This window comes from Numenius arquata, chromosome 18, assembly GCF_964106895.1.
Source record: "Numenius arquata chromosome 18, bNumArq3.hap1.1, whole genome shotgun sequence".
Classification (NCBI taxonomy): domain Eukaryota; kingdom Metazoa; phylum Chordata; class Aves; order Charadriiformes; family Scolopacidae; genus Numenius; species Numenius arquata.
Window position 1 is genome coordinate 1,362,877 of NC_133593.1, and position 12,749 is coordinate 1,375,625.

Consider the following 12,749-nt stretch of genomic DNA (forward strand, 5'->3'; position numbering starts at 1 on the left):
CCACATCCACTGTCTGTAGAATCCCATAACTTCCTCCCTAGAAAATGGTTGCTGCTAACCCCCTCTGCCCCGCAGACGGGATGTGAGGCCAGGTAGACTCCCAGTCTGGTTTTTGGTGGGAAGATCTCTCTCGTAGGCAATTCATGGCTCACCAGGGTCATTTCTAAGCAAAAGTTAATACTGTTGACAGCTGGTCTTTGAGGGCTGTGGAACAAGTTGAAGCTCTTGGTTTGCTTCCCAGTGGCCGTTTGCTAAAAGCCATGATCATAATCAGTGGTCTCAATGGAGAACTTGATGAGGAAATGAGCAAGGGGATGGTGCAAGGTGGAAACGGTCCTTCCAGGACAGGTTGGAGCCATTTTGGCAAAACAGAAGGCCAACACTTCAGTTCACCCTCCTCCTTTTCACCTCTGCTTTGGTAAATCAGACCTTAGTTTTCAAGCTTTTGTTAACTTGGAACCTTTGGATTTGGTTTTGCGAGCTTTACATTAACTTATCTTGAGTACAAACTGTTTTCTGAGTACTTGTAGCTGCTTCTCTTCTTTCCCAATGAGTGTGTGCTGAATGCACATAGATGCAATGTGAGAAATCACTTCCAGTGCAGCTTAGCTAAGACCCTGGGAACACAAGGACTACAGAGGTATCTTCTGGGCTCTTCTCCTGGGCTACAGGAGCTCTGCTTGAAGATTTGAGTTGGTGAGCAGATCTGAACTGGCTCGGCATCCTGTAGATGACACATTACGTTGCAAGGTAAAGCTTAGCTGTTGTCCCTATTCAGGATGACAGGGGTTGGCTGAGCAGTCAGGAGGACGTTGGATGAGGTCTTGCAGTTCATTTCAAACACAGAGAACAAGGGTATTTCTTCTATGCCTGCCCTGATTAGAGCACGTCTGCTGTAAACGCCTTTGAGATTTGCAGACGACTGTCAAGAGCTGATTCAAGTGGCATCAGGGCAGCAATGCACTGTCGGAGCCACCCCATTGCACGAGAAAGACTTGTCCTTGATTTGTTCCCCTGCTGTCTGCCTGGAAATGGTCTGTGGCTGGACGTGGGATGGGAGCCCAGTCTCCTTTCCATCCTTCCCCTGTCTCCCTGCTGTCAGCCCAAGCCATGTCGGGTGATCTCCAAGCTTCACCAGCCCTCTCAGCATCGCTTTCCCACCAGTGGCCCCGAGGTGTGAGAAACAGCCGGGGGAGGCAGCAGGACACATGGCCAGACCCCCCCCTTCCCCAAGGAGAAACCATCACTCGAGAGGCTGCGGATCATCTCTGTTAATTAATGGCGAATGAAGTGAATTAGGTGTAGAGGAGCCGCCTTTTGAGAAGGCAGCAGCCGAGTCACTGCTAATGCGAGTGCTGCATCCATTTAATGTGGTCGGTGCCCCATTATGACTGTGCTATTGAATTGGAGAGCAGCAGAGTTCATTCATCTCTGTTCACAAAGAGTATCCCCCTCATTCTTCGGGAGAATGGTTAGAGCTCTTTAACTAATCATCCATTTATTCTCTGCCTGTTAAGCACAGGCTTCTTGTTAGAATTTAGTTATATTTTTTTTTTCTGACAGCCTTTTGCTTTACAAACACCTATTTTTGAGGGCTTTGTGTCTTTGCCATGAAGATATGCCCCAGTTCTTAGCCCAGAAGAGAAGAGCTCAACCTCAGGCCATTATTTTCCACCTGAAAACACAGAAGTGGTACCGGATTGATTCATGCCCACTAAAACCAGAGCAGCATAAGAAGCTTGAGATACTTTTCTGTGTGCCAGCTACCAGAGTACCTGGAAATTATATGTAATATTAGGTCAGCAGTCAGTATCCAACTGTATTTTGTCACTAAGACTAGATCAGTGCCAGGGTGTGCTAGTAATTGGTGAAGGTACCACTGTTGACTGCCCAAACCCAAAACAGAAATAGTCTTTCTGCCTTGAAGCATAAACTATCTCAGGGTGAGTAACAAAATGTTCTTTCTTGAGAAGTTAATGTCAGTGTATGGGAGCTTTGTGGATATATCAAGCTGTGATAGCTCGGTGCCAATAACATATTTGCATTTAATCTTACAGGCTGGGAAAGAGATGCCAAATTCTCCTTGGTTTCTTTTTCAATGAGATTTTGGTCCCCAGGGAGTTCCAGCCTATTGAGAAATTCCAGTCACACGTACTAAATTATTAAAGGTTTGAAACCGGGGAAGTTGGTGGGAATTTTCTATAATGCTCCTCTGCGCTCAAGGCTCCAACAAGTGCCTGATCTGTCGGGTTTTTTCCAGCAGATTTTCTTTTTTCCCCACGTCAAGCATTGCATGTCTCAGCACCGGTTGCTTTGGAAAGGATTTCTGCACGTGTGGGCTCTGGGACGCTGCAGGGCTGGGGGGCGGCGTGTCTCCCCCTGCACGTCCCCACAGCGAACACCGACCAACGCTCCGTGTTTGCAGCCTGTGGGTGGTGGATGAAGGATAATAGGGAAATCGGGAAATGAAAAATATTTCCGACTTCAAGTAACATAAGGGGGAAGGAGTCTGGGTTTTTGGACAAATGCACAGCGTGCTTAGGGTGCTTCTCTGCCTCTTCTCTGGCCGGTTATTTTTCTCCCACGAAAACTTTTCCGACTTGCATCAGCCATCTGTCGACTTTAACTCCGCTCTGTGTTTTTCCATCCTGCTTTAAATACTATGCTAGCAGCAAGGAAAGAGGCTGGAGAGATAGCGGGTCACTCTGCTGATGGCTTGTCTATTCCTAGCAGCGGTGTTTGCTATTTGCAGTTCTGTAGTAGCGTGAGGGTTTTTAGAAGCTGTCACCGTCACAAAGGGAATTAACTTGCAGAAAGCTATATTAGGCGATACTTAACTTTGTAACATCAAGTAAATGACAAAGTTGAAAGTGGCAGGCCATCCATAACCTGTCTTTTAGGGACCGTGAAGTACGGTGGGGTCTCGATGGATGTTATTGCCATATGCTTAGTGGTTTCTAGGCATGAGATTGTAAATTAAGGCTGGGAGGAACTGTTTTACATATAGATTTTCTGGCTGTTGTTGGTTGACATAAAATTGTGGCAGAATTTGTGCATACTCTGTGGTTTCCACATCCCTTTAAAAACCAGCTTCTGTCTTCATATTACAAACCACTAGGAGTATTTTTAATAAAAAATGGTGGATGGAAATCATCATGTCAAGCTTGAGTCATCCACCTCCATAGGCACTATCTAAAGGGTATTGTCAGGAGGTAAAAACATTTCCATAGTAGGAATCTGACAAATATCACCTGAAGGGAGGCACATGCATTCTAAGTAGGCTTTGCAAAAAGTCCCTGTGAAATGCGTGCTAGTCAGTGCCTTGCAGAGAAAACCCAAATGTGAACCGCAGCAGCAGCTATTTGTCCAGAAAGACATCATGATAAATCCTTACCTGACCCAGATTTCTTTGAAATCAGCAGTGTCCATGCAGGAGGAAGTATTGTTGTGTGGCAGCAGAAGAGCTATTGGTGTCTGGTGCCTTAGACCAGGTACCCCTGCCCCAAGTGGGGTCTACAAGGTATCTACAAGGATTTTTCTAGGCTGAGATATATATAGGTTGTTATTTTTTTTGTGGTTATAGACATCTACCTGGCTGGCTTGGTACAGTCCTTATGGTTGAGATCCAGAGCGGAGATGCCGGGGCATGGTTTCACTTGCCCGAACCGGAGATGTCAGCAGAGCAGCACATGAAATGAGGAGAAAGCTGCTGGCTGCAGGAGCTTGGGGTGCAGTAGACTTCAAGGCACAGATCTGGGGATATACCTCATGGGGGGACTTTTCTATCCTTAGAGATTATACACCACATGGCAGGACATGCTTTACCTGGTTTCTGCTTCTTCCCCCCAACCTCCCTTCTGCCACCTGCAGAAGCTCTTAACTGGGTCACTCTTTCCGGGGCTCCTGTGTAGAAGTCAACCAAGAGAGGCTTCAGCATATACTGGAAAACAGCTCTTGAAATAATTTGAAGGGCATGGTTAAATGATACCCCATATGGATTTTAAATTAACAGTTGTATCCCGCATGCCAATAGTGCAGGTGATGCCAAGTGGCTGAAGGTGTGTTTGGGCTGGAGCTGGTTCTGGAGTCCCAGCAGGACAACCGGGTGGTCAGTCCTGGGGCTGGTGGCATGCTGGGTCCCTGCTGGGGGGCAAAACCAGTTAAAATAGTCCCCCATCACAAACACAGCCATGCCATCCTAGCCCTGCCTCTGAAAATAAGGCCAAAATCCGGGGTGTTTACCCTCTTGTGCCTGTCTGATATGATGGTCCTCGGATGTGGTAAGTCCTGGGAAGGGGGGGACCGTGATGCTGCAGAGCCCTGTCACCGTGTAGTCTCGTTTAGGGGTTGTTATTTAGCAGAAACCCCGTGAGCCATGAGGACTGTGGCTGATCCAGATCCTCGCTCACTCTTGCGTTATCAGAAAGGCTTGATAAACAGTCTCTGGCTTGCTGGAGAGTTGGTGCTGCTGCGCGACTCCTCGTATCTCTCCCCAGGTGTTGATTTTTCTCCAGGTCTGCTTGTTTGCTAGCAGAGATTGTAATCCTGCTGATGGGCGCAGAAGGTAAAGGGGCAGGCAGGTTCCCTCCAGCCCCAGCAGCCAGCTGGCTGTGCCATGTCGGCGGCTGAGACTGATTATCTTTGGTGTCCCAGGTGAGATCAAACGGTGTTTTGGAGAAGCAATGTGCTCGCGGAGGGAAACCCAGGGGGGAGAGGCATTAGTCACTTGACTGACTCATGTAGCAGCAACAGGCTGAGCCTGCTCTGCTCGGCTTTTTGTCCATGGGAAGGAAAAAAAACACTTGGAAAAGGGGAAACAGAAACAAAGAAGAAAGAGCATCCTGCTGGTGAGGAAGGAGTTGCGAGGATATTCTCCTGGGACAGGAGACAGAGCAAGGGGAGCATGCTGAGGTATGGCATCGCTCTGCCCATGGATTTGTGCAGAGGTCTCCAAGTCCACCCTTCAGTGTAAGCGCTGCAAGCAGCCTGTTAATTAAATGGATGAGACTGTATAAAGCTCGTTTTCTCTTTTGCAGAGTTCTTTTTGAAGAAAGGTTTATCCACAGTGTCTCCACTGTGAGTGATCGTGGCTGGAAATGGAATAATTTATGTCTTATATTGGGCTTTAATAGTGTTTCGTGTCTCTGAATATAAAACTGCGGCATCACTATGCAGATTCTGTGGACAGAAGCAGCTGTATCTCTCACTTTTGCCGAGCTCTTTCTGCTCATTTTCCAGTTACATATATTAATTACAGTGTGGGTTTCCTTGGGACTCGGCAGTTCCAGGTATGAAGCAGCCTCCATTTAAAAATCATAAAATCTGGTGCAGTGTTAATATTCTGCAGGGTATTAATTTATTGCAAGGTGCGCGTTTGCTCCAGATGGTCCGTGTCCAGCGGAGTTGCTGATGGAGACATTGCGGTTACCTGTCCCAGGGTGTGTGATGGCTTAGCCTTGAAGATCAGTGCTGGGTTTTCTTCATCACTAGAGATCCTCAGCAGGAAGAATCACAAGATCACACAATGGGGGGGGGTGTCTCTGAAGGTCCCTTCAGAGATCACCCAGTCCAACCCCCTGCCAGAGCAGGGTCACCCTGAGCAGGTTGGACAGGAACATGTCCAGGTGGGTTTGAATGTCTCCAGAGAAGGAGACTCCACACCCTCTCTGGGCAGCCTCTTCCAGGGCTCTGCCACCCTCACAGCAAAGAAGTATTTCCTCGTGTTGAGATAGAATTTCCCGTGTTCCAGTTTGTGCCCATTGTCCCGTGTCCTGTCCCCGGGCACCACCGAGAAGAGTCTGGCCCCATCCTCTTGCCACCCACCCTTTAGCTATTGCTCAGCATTGATGAGATCCCCTCTCAGTCTGCTCTTCTCCAGCTGAACAGCCCCAGGTCCCTCAGCCTTTCCTCAGCACAGAGATGCTCCAGCCCCTTGATCATCTTTGTAGCCCTAAAAGATGGAAGGTGGCAGAAAGCTATGGATTGGGGGAAAAACTCCAGAACAGAAAGTATTTCCACCCTCCAACGCTTTACAGCCCAATTCCTACGCAAGGCACCAGTGCTTTGGCAGGTTGATTACCTAGGGGAACAAACGTTTTTCTGGGTGCAGCCTTGGGAAAGGCTTGCAGAGGAGCTTGTCCCCCTGTCCCATACCCCCTCTGCCATGGGGGGATGTGTCACCTGCACTCCCTGCCCTCAAAATAAAAGAACAGGCTCCAGCATCATCTCTGAGGAAAGAGTCCTTACAGCAAGAGAGTATAAATAAACTGAGATTGGCTGCCAACAAATTAGAATTACAGGGACACCATCTGGACAACAATTAAAGAGATTGTTTGAACTCCAGCTATGCTGACATAGTTATAGGAACTGGCTGGCGAGCAAGGGAGTTACTGGTGGTGGATATTCAGATATCCTTGGTCAGAGGCTTGAGGGTTTCTGACTTATTGCAGTGGAGATGGAGCCTCTTCAAGCTGGAAGAAGATGGTTGGGGGAGAGGGATGCAGAGTGTGTCTTCATCCAGCTCCTTCAAAATCTGCTGGTTGTCTCTCACCTCGAGGTGCTGCTGAGGCCTCGGTGCTCCCTGACGTGCCATGAATCATGCCGGGCGGATGCTCCTCGCAGCCGTCTCAGGCGCTGCAGGTTCGCCCGCAAGCCGGGCTCTCGGCGGAGCCAGCTGATAACTCGCTGCCCGCGTCGCCTCAGGCCACGGGAAAGGAGCAAATTCAGATCAAGAGCTAAACATGCTTTAAAAGGCATTTAAATCTTGCTGCGACACATTTATACAGATTTTAATATGGATTTTTAATTTTTTATGCAAGCTTCTAGGCTGGATCATTAATTTTACAAGTTCCTTCAATCCCTTGCCTTAAAACCCTGACTTTAGCAAGTCGCTCCCATTCTAGCAAGTGTTGCTGTGCAGACTCGGGGGTCTCATCCTTACCTGCTGCCTCATTGTTCTGCAGACGGACTCCCTAGGCAGGGGCTTTTAGCTGTGGAGGATGGGGCCCAGGGTCAGGTCACTGCAGCCCAGACCCATAAGGACGTGACAAACACCCTGGGATGGGAAGCAAAGAAGACAAAATACTGCTGTCTCCCCCGTTTTCGAGATGAAGGCATAGGAGAGCTGTGGGTATGGTGGGGTTTTGGTGTGCTGGACACTGTCCGCACACCCAGCCAGGTGGCCACCTCCCAGCACAGCTTGTCTTGCTGGTCCAGCTCCGAGTGAGCTCATTTGGGATGCGATCAGTCTGTCCAGAGCATCTTCCCCTGCAAAGGGAGATGCCAATTTCTGACCCACGTCTGTCGCTTTTTGGTCTGAGCAGGGTTGGCAGTGCCATGGGAGAAGATTTTTGGCTGAGGCAGCCTGGGAACATCTTCCCCACCCCAGAAATGGAGGTGATGGTGCTTCTTTTTTGAATTGGGTGGGAAGCGTCTCAGCCGTCCAGCTCCTTCCTGAGCCACAGCAGGAAACCTCAGGTCCAAGGAAGCCGCAGAAGCTCTGGAGAGTCAAGCAGTTGGTACCCAGCTGAAAAACTACCCTGACAAACCATTTCTTATTTAACTGCACAGACAGAGACAAAAACCCAGAATCTGGCCTGGGTTTCAGCTGCCTTAGGCATCCCCTCCATGGCGCTGAGTGCCAAGCAAATGACTTAGTATTTATTTCATTTCCTGGGGCCTCCTTATCAATGCTGGGCTTGGGGGCTGATGCATGGCTTGAAAAAGACTGGGTCAAGCTGCCATTAGAGCAAGTTGGAAGATGAACGGCTCAGCATGCCGGAGAATCCCAGCAGCAGGGACCTGAGCGCTGGCGTGGATGGTGGCAAAGCACAGGAGCAGGATGGACCTGAGGGTCTGGTGAGTGCTGCCAGGTCCCCGGTCACACAGTGTCTTATAGTTAGTCAGCATTAGGCTTTGCAGGTCCCTCCTTTAATTACCATGATTTTAAATACTTAAGGATTTGGGGGTTATTGTGGTGCTCTGCATGCTGTGCACGTGCCCTTTTTGTGGTCCTGATGCTGTGGACTGTCAGGTGCTCCTCCATGTTGTGGAGACTGATATTTTAGCCAGGCTGTGTTAGTTCACTGTGTCTTTCAGCGCGTCAGCTTCAATCAAGTCATAGCAAACCGTAAGTAAACCTGAATCAATTGCCTCTGTCGGAGCAGCCACCTCACCAAAGTGCAAACATCTGCAAAAAGCCTCTGTTCTGCACTGCAGCTACACGCTCTCTACAGAGGAACGCTCAGAAATAGGTTTGCCCCCTACATAATGAGGTTTAGGAGTCAGATGTACATACGGAGAAGCAGGAGACCAGATATCTGTTCGTAGTTCTTCACTGGGAGGTTTTGGGCATTGCTGATGTTTTTGTGCCTCAGTTTACCGAGCAGCAGTGACACTTGTGAAGGGGGAGGGCAGCAATACGTCCACCACTGCTCGGGGTGCCACAGGACCCCTGGGTCAAACATCATCTGTGGATCTTGCTCCCCACAAGCAACGGCTTGGCTTTGACTCCCCAGCCCCCATGCCCCTGTGCCTGTGGTCTCAGCCGAGCCTGTTGGTGACATGGGGGGGGGGACGGACAGACTTTGCACAGAAGGATACTGCCTTGGCACAGCACTGCTGCTGCAGAAGTGACAGGGAGAAAAACTCAGTGATCCGGAGAGGGTTTCACCTGGCTCTTTTGAACGTATTTTTTTGTGAATGCCATTCAAAGCACTGCGATGTCAAGGTTAGTGCTCCTGGCCTTGGCCTGGCTGTCGGGGCATCTGCTCAGCGGTACCCGCAGCATCCCGGTCCTGTGGGGCTCCTGGGCAGCAGCCATCCCCCCGGCTGCTCTTCCCGAGCCTGCTCTGTCCTGCCTGCGGTCCCCGTCCCCTTGCCCCCGCTTACAACAAAGTGCATTTATCTTCCCAAGGAGGAGGCCAGTGGCTTGGCAGAGCGAGAAGTCACTCAGCAGGGTGCAAGTCCAGATGAGGGAGGGAGGCAGACAACAGTAATGTGGGCAATTAAACAAATAGACCTGTCTGTCCTCTCCCTTTGGCTGGAAACCTTTGTTTCCCAGCTTTCCTTGCCCAGCTGTGGGTCCTGAGATCATCTGAGATGAGAAATAGGTGCAAAGGCTGGGCTTATTGAATGTTCTGTGCAAAGATGTTCCCTCCCAGGATTTGCGCTGGGTGGTTCCCCCCAGTCAGAGCTGGGGAAAGCGGGAGGAGAAGGGGGATGGCAGCAGGACCAGTCGGGAGGGAGCAGAGGGGGCAGAGGGCAGATTTTGGAGCCAGAGAGGAGGTAAGGGGCTGGGCAGCTGCATCCAGTGCTGGATCTGCTGTTCCCAGAGGGAAATGAGCTGGCAGCCAGCGCCATGCGCAGCATTTGTTGGCTTTCTCAGCACCCCATGGCCGCAGCCGCCAGCCAGATGGGTACAGGGGGACGGAGCAGGAGCCCAGCGGGGAAGTGCTGCTTTTTCCAGCTTGACTGGCTTTGGTGACATCAAAGAGGATCAGAGCAAATCCTTTGAAGTCAGACTTAGCTCCTGCCTGCCTGTGAAAACAAAGGGGTGCAAATCTCCCGGGGTGACCGTGATGCTCTGAGGAGGTGGGTGCTGCGCAGGACTGCAGCGAGCGTGGCTAGTGATGGCCATGCGGGTACAGGGATGCTCCTGGGCACACAGGAGCACAGCTAGAGCTCAGCCACCTTTGCTTCTCCGCTCCCATGTCAGGGATGTGCCCAGGAGCACAGAGCGTGGAGCAAAGCTCACCAGAGCCAGGCAGAGAGTAGTAGTTCATAAAATGCTTTGTGAGCCTTCGGTGCCAGAGCAGCCACTGCAGTGGATGGTGCACGGGCTGAAATCACTGCAGTTCCTAAGGCTGATGCCAATCTGGCTCAGATTATTCACTCTCCAAATGAAATCAGTTAAAACTATGGTTTTAAGGTCAGCCCAAGGTCCTGCACCTCCTTCATGGCTGGGTGATGCTGCTCCATGCAGGGCTGTGCTCCCTGCGGCAGAGAGGGCTCAGCCAGGGGCTCTCTGGGGGCACCGTGGTGGGTTTGCGGAGGATGAGCTGAGCCAGGACCTCGCTGTCGGCCCTGGTCTCCAGTTCATCTCCACACTGAATGACTGTTGTGCCCCAGGTCCACTTCGGCAGCACATATACTAAAATTGGATACAGAGAAGATTAGCATGGACCCTGCGCAACGATGACATGCAAATTCGTGAAGCATTCCATATCTTTTGATGATCAGAGGGCTGGAGCACCTTTCCTATGAGGACAGGCTGAAAGAGTTGGGGGGGGTTCAGCCTGGAGAAGAGAAGGCTCCGGGGAGACCTTAGAGCCCCTTCCAGTCCCTAAAGGGGCTCCAGGAAAGCTGGGGAGGGACTCTGGATCAGGGAGGGGAGCCATAGGACAAGGGGGATGGGTTTGACACTGAAAGAGGGGAGATTGAGATATTAGGAAGAAATTCTTTACTGTTAAAATTGTGAGACCCTGGCCCAGGTTGCCCAGAGAAGCTGTGGCTGCCCCATCCCTGGAGGGGTTCAAGGCCAGGTTGGATGGGGCTTTGAGCAACCTGGTCTGGTGGGAGGTGTCCCTGCCCATGGCAGGGGGTGGCACTGGATGATCTTTAAGGTCCCTTCCAACCCAAACCATTCTGTGATTCTATGAGAGGACTGAAAGAAGGACCGCAGTGGTGCTGGTGGGACAGGCAGCAGGGCCCATGGGAGCATCACATGAAGCAACACTCAGACTGAGTTGTGACATGAGACTGAGGACTTTGGTGTTCTCAGGGACCCAGTACGCAAAGTCCTGACACCATTCAGCAGAGAGAAGAGTAGATGGGGCCAGACCATGGAATTTGGATGGGTTTCACAGGTAGCGAGGTGCTCAGTCCCACGCCGTGTCCTGTCCGGAGCTGAGGGGTTACAGGCAGTGCTGCAGCCCTTTGCAGCAACAACCATGAGACAAGTAAGAGCGAGAAAAACAACTTTCAGAAACGTTAGCGTTTGGAATTTTCAATCTTAAGTTCTGCAGAACAGCACAAAACATTTCATAAAATGTTTCTGTTATTTTGATAAGAAATCTATTAAAAAAATATGGAAAAATCTAAAGCCTCGGTAGTGAAAGATATTTGTCTCTCATGTTCTTGAATTCACATCATTAAGATGTCATTTAAGAAAAGTCCCTCTTTCTAAATAAGCCATTAGAACACAAGCCTATTAGCAACATGTGGGATGAGGCAGTATTTTGTATTTTAGGATTATTCTTTTGGGCAATTTCTATTTAATTTGCTAGGAAACACAAATCTCATTACTTTTCTTTCAACTAAATCTAATCCAGGGCATGAGATTTTGTGAATAGGTTTGGATGGGGAGGGGGAAGAAATATGGCTGTGTAACTGATTGTAATTGCTGTTACTTCCTGAAGGTAAAAAAGATTTGAAGTGGGTTTTTTTTTTTTCCTCAGCAATTCTTCATGTTTGCACATAAGGAGTAAATTGTGCTTTGCAGGGACACAGTAATTTCTGCCTTTGAAATGTGAAACTGTGTTTGCCAATGTGTCTGATGGATGAAATGTCCATCACGCGTACTTAAATGTAGCTTGTCACTGCTTTGTAAATTTGATTTCAGTGTTGCAGAAGGGGAAAATGAGAAAATAGAGCAAGAGTTGGAGGATATCGCTGAAATGACGTGTTCTCCTGCGTTGTCCCTCAGGGAGGTGGACGTGCCACGGGCTCAGGTTTCCCTCTGTAAAAGCCCCAGAGGTAGCCCTGTCCCTGGTCGCTGAGGCTGTAGGAGCGGAGTCTGTACCTCTGGGGCTGTCAATGAGACTAAACAGCCCTAGGACAGGCGCTGACTCCTGAACTCAGCTGTGCAAATATGGGATTTTTCAGTTCACCAGCAATTTAAAAAAAAATGAAAAAAAAAAAAAGAAAGAAAAAAGTGGGGGGATCCATTTCAGTTTGAGCCAAATCAGCACATTTTTATTTTTGCATTTTTTTCCCCATGAATCGGAAGCTGGGAAAAAAATCTCATCTGTTCCAAAACAAAGTGTTTCATTTAGAGTTTGAACTTTTTAACTTATTTCTGGTCTGAAGGTGTGGCAAACTTGCAGATTTTGGCTCGCCAAGTCACGGGCTTCCATTAAAAGAGTCAAACCAAAGCATGTTATTTCAGCGGGAGCCGGGACACGCAGCTCGTGCAGCTGCTGCGAGCTGATGAGGTGTTTCAGAGAATGCCGAATCTGTGTTTTCGGTGAAAGTGCTTCAGGAGACAAATTGTCTTGTGATGTTTCTTCTCCAGCCAAGGTGACGGCAAGGTGCTGTGGTGGGGTGAGAAGGAGGTTTGGGCAGGGACCCGCAGCAATCCCTCCCATCCTGACCGAGGAGCCCCAAACCTGGTGGCATCATGACTGAGCCACTTTGAGACCAGCAACTTGACATCCGTGGAATCCTTCAATGTAGCCACCTGGCACGTGGCCTCTTAAATGCTTTAATTGCTTCGTTGCCCAGCTCCCATGAGCTGAGCCTGGTCTGCTGGCAAGCCCACGAGGAACAGGCGTTTCAGCCCAGCTTCTGAGCAGTAAAAATATACAAGGTTTGGTTTGGATTGAGATGCAAAAAGAAAGCACACTTTCCCTACCACCTCCCAATTTTGGGGCTGCTTAAGAGGTTAGGTAGCTAATGACTTCTTCAGAGTTCATTCCAGTTGCCTTCCAGGCTTGTTTCTCGATAGCTTTATTTTGCTGTATTCCCCATCT

At 49.6% G+C, this 12,749-nt stretch overlaps 1 protein-coding gene and 1 pseudogene across 3 annotated transcripts in view; both read left to right on the forward strand.

Annotated features, from left to right (window-relative positions):
- The window catches only part of CALN1 (calneuron 1), a 138,395-nt gene that overhangs the window by 23,624 nt on the left and 102,022 nt on the right, over positions 1-12,749 (forward strand). The gene's annotated exons all lie outside the window — the stretch shown is intronic.
- Positions 10,129-10,229, forward strand: LOC141473472 (U6 spliceosomal RNA; annotated as a pseudogene).